This window comes from Schistocerca americana, chromosome 2 (assembly GCF_021461395.2).
Source record: "Schistocerca americana isolate TAMUIC-IGC-003095 chromosome 2, iqSchAmer2.1, whole genome shotgun sequence".
Taxonomy (NCBI): domain Eukaryota; kingdom Metazoa; phylum Arthropoda; class Insecta; order Orthoptera; family Acrididae; genus Schistocerca; species Schistocerca americana.
The window spans coordinates 782,190,926-782,199,657 of record NC_060120.1 but is presented as its reverse complement, the minus strand read 5'-3'; the positions used below and the strand labels follow the sequence as shown (position 1 = coordinate 782,199,657).

The 8,732-nt window shown below is 37.7% G+C and overlaps 1 protein-coding gene across 1 annotated transcript in view; it reads left to right on the top strand.

Moving 5' to 3' along the window:
• Nucleotides 1-8,526: 8,526 nt before the first annotated feature.
• Nucleotides 8,527-8,732, top strand: part of LOC124596474 (proteasome subunit beta type-4-like) — a 67,766-nt gene continuing 67,560 nt past the window's right edge. The window contains exon 1 of the mRNA XM_047135617.1: nucleotides 8,527-8,617. The gene's annotated coding sequence lies outside the window, so the exon portion shown is untranslated. The remainder of the gene's footprint in view (nucleotides 8,618-8,732) is intronic.

Genomic DNA, 8,732 nt, shown 5'->3' with positions numbered 1-8,732 from the left:
ATGCCATCAGACTCTTAGACAAACATCATCCATTCAATTCTGAAGACAGCAAAAGCAAATAAGTGTGAGAACTATCACACAATCAGCTTAATAGTCCATGTATCTAAGCTGGTGACAAGGACAGTATACAGAAGAATAGAAAAGAAAACTGAGGAACTGTTAGTTGATGATAAGTTTGGTTCTAGGAAAGGAAGACACCAGAGAGGAAGTGTGGTATTTTACTTGATAATGGAAACACGAGTGAAGAAAAATCAAGACAGCCCCATAGGATTTGTTGAACTAGAAAAAAGTGTTTGACTACACAAAATGGTCGAAGATGATCAAAATTCTGCGAAGAAGAGGAATAAGGTAAGAGGAAATGCAAGTAATATACAATATGTACAACATCAAAGAGGTAAAATTAAGACTGGAAGACCAAGAATGAAGTGCTCAGATTAAAAAGGCAGTAAGACAGAAATGCAGTCTTTCAGCCCTGCTATTCACTCTACATATCAAAGAACCAGTGACAGAAATAAAAGAAAGTTTCAAGAGAATGGGACTGAAATACACTTCGGGTAAACTGGAACAGAAGAGAATCAAAGCATCTGATATGTGTTGCTAGAGAAGAACACTGAAAATTAGGTGAACTGATAAGTTAAGGAATGAGGAAGTTCTCTGCAAAATTGGTGAAGAAAGAAACATTTGTACTACACTGACAGAAAGAAGAAAGAGGATGATAGGATATGTAATAAGACACAAAGGAATAAATACCATGGTACAAGAAGAATCTGTAGAGGAAGACAAGGAATCCAATAAATAATTGAGGATGCAGGATGCAAGTGCTACTCTGAGATGAAGAGTTGGTATAGGAGAGCAATTTGTAGCAGGCTGCATCACACCATTCAGAAGACTGACAAAAAATCCTTGATAGACTTGAAAGCTGACAGCATTTTCCCAATATTCTATCAATAAAATGAGGTGTGCCAGCTACTTTGCCCATTACTGAGCTATTGTGCCCATTTTATATGTTCAGCCATTATTACAGCCAAGTATTGAATGCGTATGAGATGACTGCTTAAATTTGTGGCCTACTGATGATAATGTTATAGCGCATTGATGTCGATGTTACAGGATGTTATGTTTTTTGCATTTTGCGAAACACACAGTTTTACATTTTTGAACATTTAAAATGTATTATCAATCTTTGTTCCACTTTCAAATATTATCAAGAGGTGACATCACAAAGTTTTTTTGTTCTGTGACTCACTCCAGCACATTCACAAATTATGCTGCTGACACCTTAACCAATGTTCTCTGGGTTTTGAATGTGAGTATAGTTCCAAGCAGTACTAACAGTGACAATCTATGGAAGGAGCATTGTTGTCACCAAAAAAGTCTTTTTCATACAACATTTCTTTTCCAAAGCTAAGTTTCCTCTTTGCAGCACATTCTCCTTTCTTGCATTTCTCTTCATGTCTCTGGAGAAGTTGTTTTAAGTAGGCACTGTTGGTGAATTCATTTCCAAATGAGCTGGAAGGAATGGGGATGATATCTGCCATGCCATTTGAGTGGGAGTGAAATTCACTTCCATGGCTTCAACATCTTTGTTTGTTTCTTTGTCTTTGGTTTCACAAAGAGAGGTGGTCAACTCAGCAGACACTTCAGATGTCTTTGGAGGTTCACAACTGGAATATCTGTAGTTGCTGCTGGAGCAAAGAGGTGTCCTGGAAATATGTCATGGCTACGAGGTCAGAGACCAGTGTGTTCGAAGGCACTAACAATGTTAGCAAGGGTTGCTGCTTTCCCACAGGCTTTAGTAAATAGAGTACGCATTTGATACTGGGAAACTGTTCTTTCTGGATTACATTTTAGCCACTTTGTTACCTCTCAATCAAAATAAGTTCTTAGTGGGCCAACAAATGAGATATCTAGTGGCTGGAGCCTATGGATGCAGTGCGCAGGAAAACAAAACATAGTGATACCATTCTCCTTAGCAAAACAGACACTTCAACCTGTATGTCTATCTAGCAGGAGGAGTGCATTATAGTCTAGAGACAGCTTCACAAAAGAACAAAAATGCTCAAACCACTTCAAAAAAAGTCTCCTGTCATCCAGCCTGTTTCCTGGACAACTCCATTGGTTCCTAATGAAGCCATGTCAGTTAACTCCTTTTTACCAGTTTTTTCTGGGGTAAATCAGCATTGGTGGCATGAACACCTCTTTCTGCAATGGTTATTGCACCTACCTGCTTTTTTCTCTCTGTGCAAATATTCGTACCTTCAAAGGTTTCTGGACACTGCACAGACCAGATTCATGAACATTATAAGTGTTACATGCTGAAATACCTTCATTGTCTATTACTTCTTCAAAAATTGAAAAGAACTTTTGGACAACTGGTTTGTTACAACCTGCTGCCCTAGCTGCTGATGTTGCCTCAGGTTTACGTAGGCGAATGTCTAGATTTTGCTTTAAGAAGCCAGCAACCCAGTCCCACAGATCCATCTTCTTTTCCTTGTTGAATCTGGGCACAAATCAATTTTTCTCAGCTATTTGGAGTGCAAGTTGTCTCACCTCCTTCATGGTCATAGCAAACATGCACAACGCAAATATATTTCAGGTGTTGTACTAATACATGCTCCAATTCAGTGTTGCAAGTTGCTTGGAATCTACACAATCCTTTGTCAATGTCATTGAAGACTTTGTTCATATTCCTAGTTCATCTTCTGAACATAGCCTGGGGAACTCCGAATGCTTTCGATGTGTGCACCCATCCCATCTCGCCTCTGGTAACAGCATCTATAACCTGCTGCATCTGCAGCGCATCCCAAGACTATCTTGATGATTTCCTTACTTTATTGCTTGCCGTCTGAAAGGGGAAATTCATATACTTATATTTGGCCTAAGTAAATTCACTGTATTTGTGTATCATTGCACATTTATCAACTCATGTTTAATGTTTTGTTTAATGTATTTTATTCTAGAGTGACCTACTGTTATTGTTGTTAAATTTAAACAGATATGTAAAATAAATAGCTTAATTAATATCAAAGATCACACAGAATAGAATACAATCCACATCGGGGTAAAATGACATACTGAGTCACTTTATACTGACACATGGTAATTCACTGCAGCCTGGAAAACCTTCTTTGATTCATTCAAGAAATATTCCACAACTGCGTGCTCTAGCAGAACCTCCTGCCTCTCAAAAAATAGCTAAAAGTATGCTTTACAAGATAACTTACGCTTTTCTCAAACATGTAATTACCTACAACACTAATCAAGGAATATATGTGAATAAAAGTAAAAAGTTGGATGTTTACCATCAAGCTTTTCGTTCACAGCACCAAGACAGAAGCTGGCAACTCATCGCAGGAACAGGGTTGCAAATCGACTTTTCTATACAGCTTAGTGCAGGTGGTGTCACTCATCTGGTTTCATCCATAGACTTGCTATTCCACTTTACCTTGGTATGTCATTATAACCTGACTTCCCTGATTTGGAAAAAAATTGCCACAGCACGCTATGGCCTATATCAAGCACACCATGTAATAGCTCATGTCTAAGAATAACATACTTTGCACACACACACTCTATCATAAGATATGGAAAATGTGTCCAAAGTGCAAAAAAAAGGCTATCAAAATAATGAGCAAGAGTTGCCACAGTACCCACTGCACCAAGCTAGTTAAAAAATTTTATATTTTGACAGTTTTAAATGAATACATGTTTGAAACTACAATTTTTGTACAGAAAGTCATTGAGTAATATGCAGCTAACAGCTCCACATATGATCAACAAATCAGATACAGTGATTGTTTGTACCTGACTACAAAAAATTAAAACTAAGAACAAACTACTTTGTTTTACCTAGGACTTGTGGTATATAATAAACTGCCAAATGAGATCAAAGACATACAATAAATGTAAATTTAAAACACGTATTGAAGTCCTGGTACGTTGACTAAAAAATAATTTTTACTCAGTTAAAAAGTTCATGCAATACAAATAATTACAAACAAATAATGAGGTTGCTCAACAGCAAAATAGTCACACAGGATGGAGTATGCAACAAGCAACACAATAGGCCTACATGTCTTGTTTATAAATTATGCCATGTAATCTAAAATCCAAAGTTTATTGCCTGAGGAGTCTTATAAGTCATTTCACTTGTTTGAATAATGTTTGTTTCTGATCCCCAAATCCTGACTTATGTAATTCAATGATAAATAGAATACATATGTCTGTTTAATGAATTTCTTATACGCCATTTTAATTTTCCCCCCCCATTACTCTTAACTTACCCCTGTTATAAGTAGGCCTATTGCACATGTGCATGTATTGCAATGACATCCACACAAAGGAATTTGGATGGATGAATAAATAAATAATTACGAATTTGTGTGTTTTCAGATACCTGTAGTGCACAACCTACACCTCAGCATGATTTCTTTGCACCTTTGCGTGCTTTTTGAACAACAGGTTGGTCAACAAAGACATTGAACATGCACGTCACTTTTTCCCTATGTTTTTTCTCACATATAGATGTTTTAGTTTTCCTTTAGCAAAGAGATAATTAACATTTTTGACAAGCATCAACAAGTTGCTGGTTTTATAACTAGACTAAGTACGTTCCGGTAATGATATCAGTTGACTGTTTCAAAAGATAGGAATGTCTATTGTGCCCTTCCAAGTGAATGACAGAGTGAACAAAAAAATAATTTATATTTGTAGGGAAAGCTGTGTGTTTAATATTTGCAGCTTTTCTGCCCAAATTTACCCAAACACCCAGAATACCTACTCCGTATTTCTAATTGACACTAGTGAATTATTCACCAGCGACACAGAATACAAGTCAGAAAAAGTGAAGAGACACTGGATTTGTGCCAGCATATGAAAATTGGAGGAAACCAATTTGCTATTTGTTTATGTCATTACGGCTAAAATTGTTACCCTGGCACCATTGCAGGTTGCCTATCTGACAGCTTCCAGGGCCAACAAAAATTTGATTTTCAGCATTTCCGATAATTATTACCTGAGTTCAAAACACTACCATAATCTATTCATTAAGTAGTATTATCTTACATTAAAGGTTTAACACAAGAAGTAAAGTATTAAAGTTAGGAACTGTGTAGGACTACGTTTTGAAGTATTGTAACTCATGCTGAGCAAATTATACAGGCTATATTCATCCAGTATTTGAGAAAGAGCTTTTAAGCGACTTCCAACAAACTTGACACATAATTTCAAACTTTTTCATAAATTCTCAGTAATGAAACAACAAGCGCACTCATTTTGTATGTCTGGGGACCTCGTTCAGCATGTTTAAGAGGCTATTCCAGCAGCCATTGAGGAAACATTAAGCAAACAACTGAAGACTGTAGCACACGTTGGAACGAATCATGCCTGTCGTCTGGGCTCTGAGGTCATACATGGGTCATTCCAGTGACTGGCAAAGAAAGTTAAGACCAGTATTGCACATGATGTTTTATTGAAGCTTGCAATTTGCAGCATTGTCCCCAGAACTGATCATGGCCCTTAGGTTCTGAGTCGAGTGGAACTGAACCATGGAGATTTCAAAAGGTCTGTGACAAGCTGGGCTGCGACTTCTTAGGCTGTGTCATAGGGTTGAGAACTGTAGAGACCCCCTAAATAGGCCAGGTGCGCACTACACAGGTTTTTAGATTTGAAGACTCTCCACCCAGTCTAAATAACAATAGCTGTAGGAAACTCAAGGGTATCAGTGTAAGATCGAAAGAAATGCCTTCACAGATGAGTAGGCTATTAAAATCCTAATGGTAACCAGTCGAATCATTCACAACAAAGTGCTAAAGTTTGAAGTGCTCATGAAAATCAGTGAAGCTCACAAAATACTAGGTACAGAAAGCTGGTTGAAACCTGAAATAGATAGCAGTGAGATTTATGGGGAAAATTTAAGTGTATATTGAAAGGATAGGCAAATGGGAAATGGCGGTGGCATATTTGTCACAACAGACAAGAAACTCAGACCCACCGAGCTGAAGTTCCATGTGGGATTGTTCGGGCAAGACTATCAGGGGTGGGCACAAAAGGATAATTGGACCCTTGATGTATCCAAAAACTTCTACAGAGGGTCCCCAATCATACTGTAATCAGTGATGGAGGCTTTAATCATCCAACAATGAATTGGGAAAATTACGGTATTGTTAGTGATGGGTGTGATAAGCCATCCTGTGAAACTTTACTAAATTCCTTCGCTGAAAACAACCTAGAACAGATAGTTAGGAACCCCATTCAAGAGGGAAACATACTGGGTCTAACGGAAACAAATAGAGCTGACCTCTTTGAGTGTATTTTGAAACAGGTACCAGTGAATATGACACAGTTGTGGCAAAACTGATTACCAAAGTACAAATGACAACTAAAATGAGCATAAAGATATGTATATTCAGTAAACTAGATAAAGAATCAGTAGCATCATATCTCGATGAGGAACTTGAAGCTTCCAGCACAGGGCAGGAGCATGTAGAAGAACTCTGGCTCAAGTGTAAAACAATAGTTGACTATGCTCTGGATAGATATGCACCCAGTAGAAGATTTCACAATGGGAGGGAAGCTCAATGGTATACAGTCACTGCAAACAAACTTCTAAAGAAACACAGATTACTGCATAATAGGTATAAAACAAAGCATAGGGCTGTTAAGAAGGCAATGACTACTGTAGCAGAATATTGTCATATGATCTTTCACGGAACCCAAAGAAATTCTGGTTATATGTAAAGACTGTTATTGGCATCAAAGTTAGTGTCCAGCCCCTAGTGAGTAAGGCAGGAACTGAAATAGAGGGTAGCAAAGCAAAAGATGAAGGGCTTAACTGTGTTTTCAAATGTTCCTTTGCAAAAGAAAACCCAGGAGAATTGATTTCTTGATTTCTGAAAAGCATTTGCCTCAGTACCACACCTACACTTATTGAAAAAAGTATGATCATATGGAGTATCATCACACCTATACTTATTGACAAAAGTATGATCATATGCGGTATCAAGTAAAATTTGTGACAGGATTGAGGAGTTTTTGGTAGGAAAGAGGCAACATGTTATCTTCGACTTTGGGTGTGGCCCAGGGAAGTGTGTTGGGGCCCATGCTGTTCATGTTGTGTATAAATGACCTTGCAGACAATATTATAGTAAAATCAGGCTTTTTCCCGATGAGGCAGTTATCTACAATGAAGTACTATCTGAAAGAAGCTGCATAAATATTCAGTCAGATCTTGGTAAGATTTCAAAGTGCTGCAGAGATTGGCAACTTGCTTTGAATGTTCAGAAATGTAAAAGTCAGCACTTCACAAAATGAAAAAACGTAGTATGCTATGACCATAATATCAGTGAGTCACTGTTGGAATCGGCCAACTCATACAAACATCTGGGTGTAACGCTTGATACGGATATAAAGTAGAATGTTCACATTGGGTCAGTCATGGGTAAATCATATGGTAGACTTGTTTACTGGTGAAGTGCAGTCAATCTACAAAGGAGAATGCTTACAAATCACCGGTTCTAGAAGATTGCTCAAGTTTTGTGGGATCCATATCACATACAACTAAAAGGGAATATTGAACATTTACAGTGAAGGACAGCACGAATGGTCGTAGGTTTGTTTAATCCGCGGGAAAGTGCCACAGAGGCACTGAAGTCTATTAACAAAGTTTTAAGAATCGGCTTTAAATGATTACTTTACGAATATACTATAACCCGCAATACATCGCTCACATATGGAATCTGAAGATAGGATCAGAATAATTACTGCACAAAAAAGAGGCATTCAAATATTCAGACTTCTTGCGCTCCATACGTGAATTGTGCAGAAAGAAACCCTAATAACTGGTACAATGGGACGTACAATATGCGATGCACCTCATAGTTGTTTGCAGAGTGCATATGTAAATGTTTATCGCGTACTGAAAGGAAAACATTTTCGCTGTTTACGAAGTAACACTTCAGCATCAGGCACGACTAATTATTATTTATTTACCACTAACTCTACTCCCAACACACTTTGTAGATACGCTGAAAGTACCTACAAAATTATCTCATTGTATAATACAAAGTCGGTCACAGGAGATATGACATCATAAAATTTGAGATGCGTCTTCAACCTCAATATTTAAAATGCTCAACGTCAATATCTAGCACATTAATCACTTGCAAAATAATTAGCCGTTTGATGCTGTTTTATGCATATAAGTCCGATTCTTTACAGAATTAGGGGTGAGGCTACTTGGGCTAACACAATATGCCATGAAATTGTATTGCAGTGCTTATCGCAAGCACTTATTTTTTTCCGTTGTACCAAACAACAGTCAGAATAAGTAACTTAGAGATAAAACAAGTGAAAAACATTACTTGACGGAATTATTTTATGTGGACGACATTTCTTCAATTTGCCTACGGGTGCTGACGCACATTATAAGTTCACAGTTTGAGGATGACACAGCCGTTCTTTCTGTTTTGCTTTCAGTTTGTATCATCGCTGGATGCTGTTGTCACGTGTCTGTCTGTTGAAGATGCGTGGTCATTATTGCGAGTGGTATTGCTGCGGTGCATTAGTGATCACTGAGGGACTTGACTTACGGAGACAAAGCATCTGCTCGAGAACTAAGGTAAACAGTTGTGGTTTTTCAGTTATTAGATTAGCGCGTTTAGACTGAAATTAAACTTCTGCAACATTGTAGCTTAGTATGTAGTAACGGTATGAAAGATTCGTGGATAGTCTCA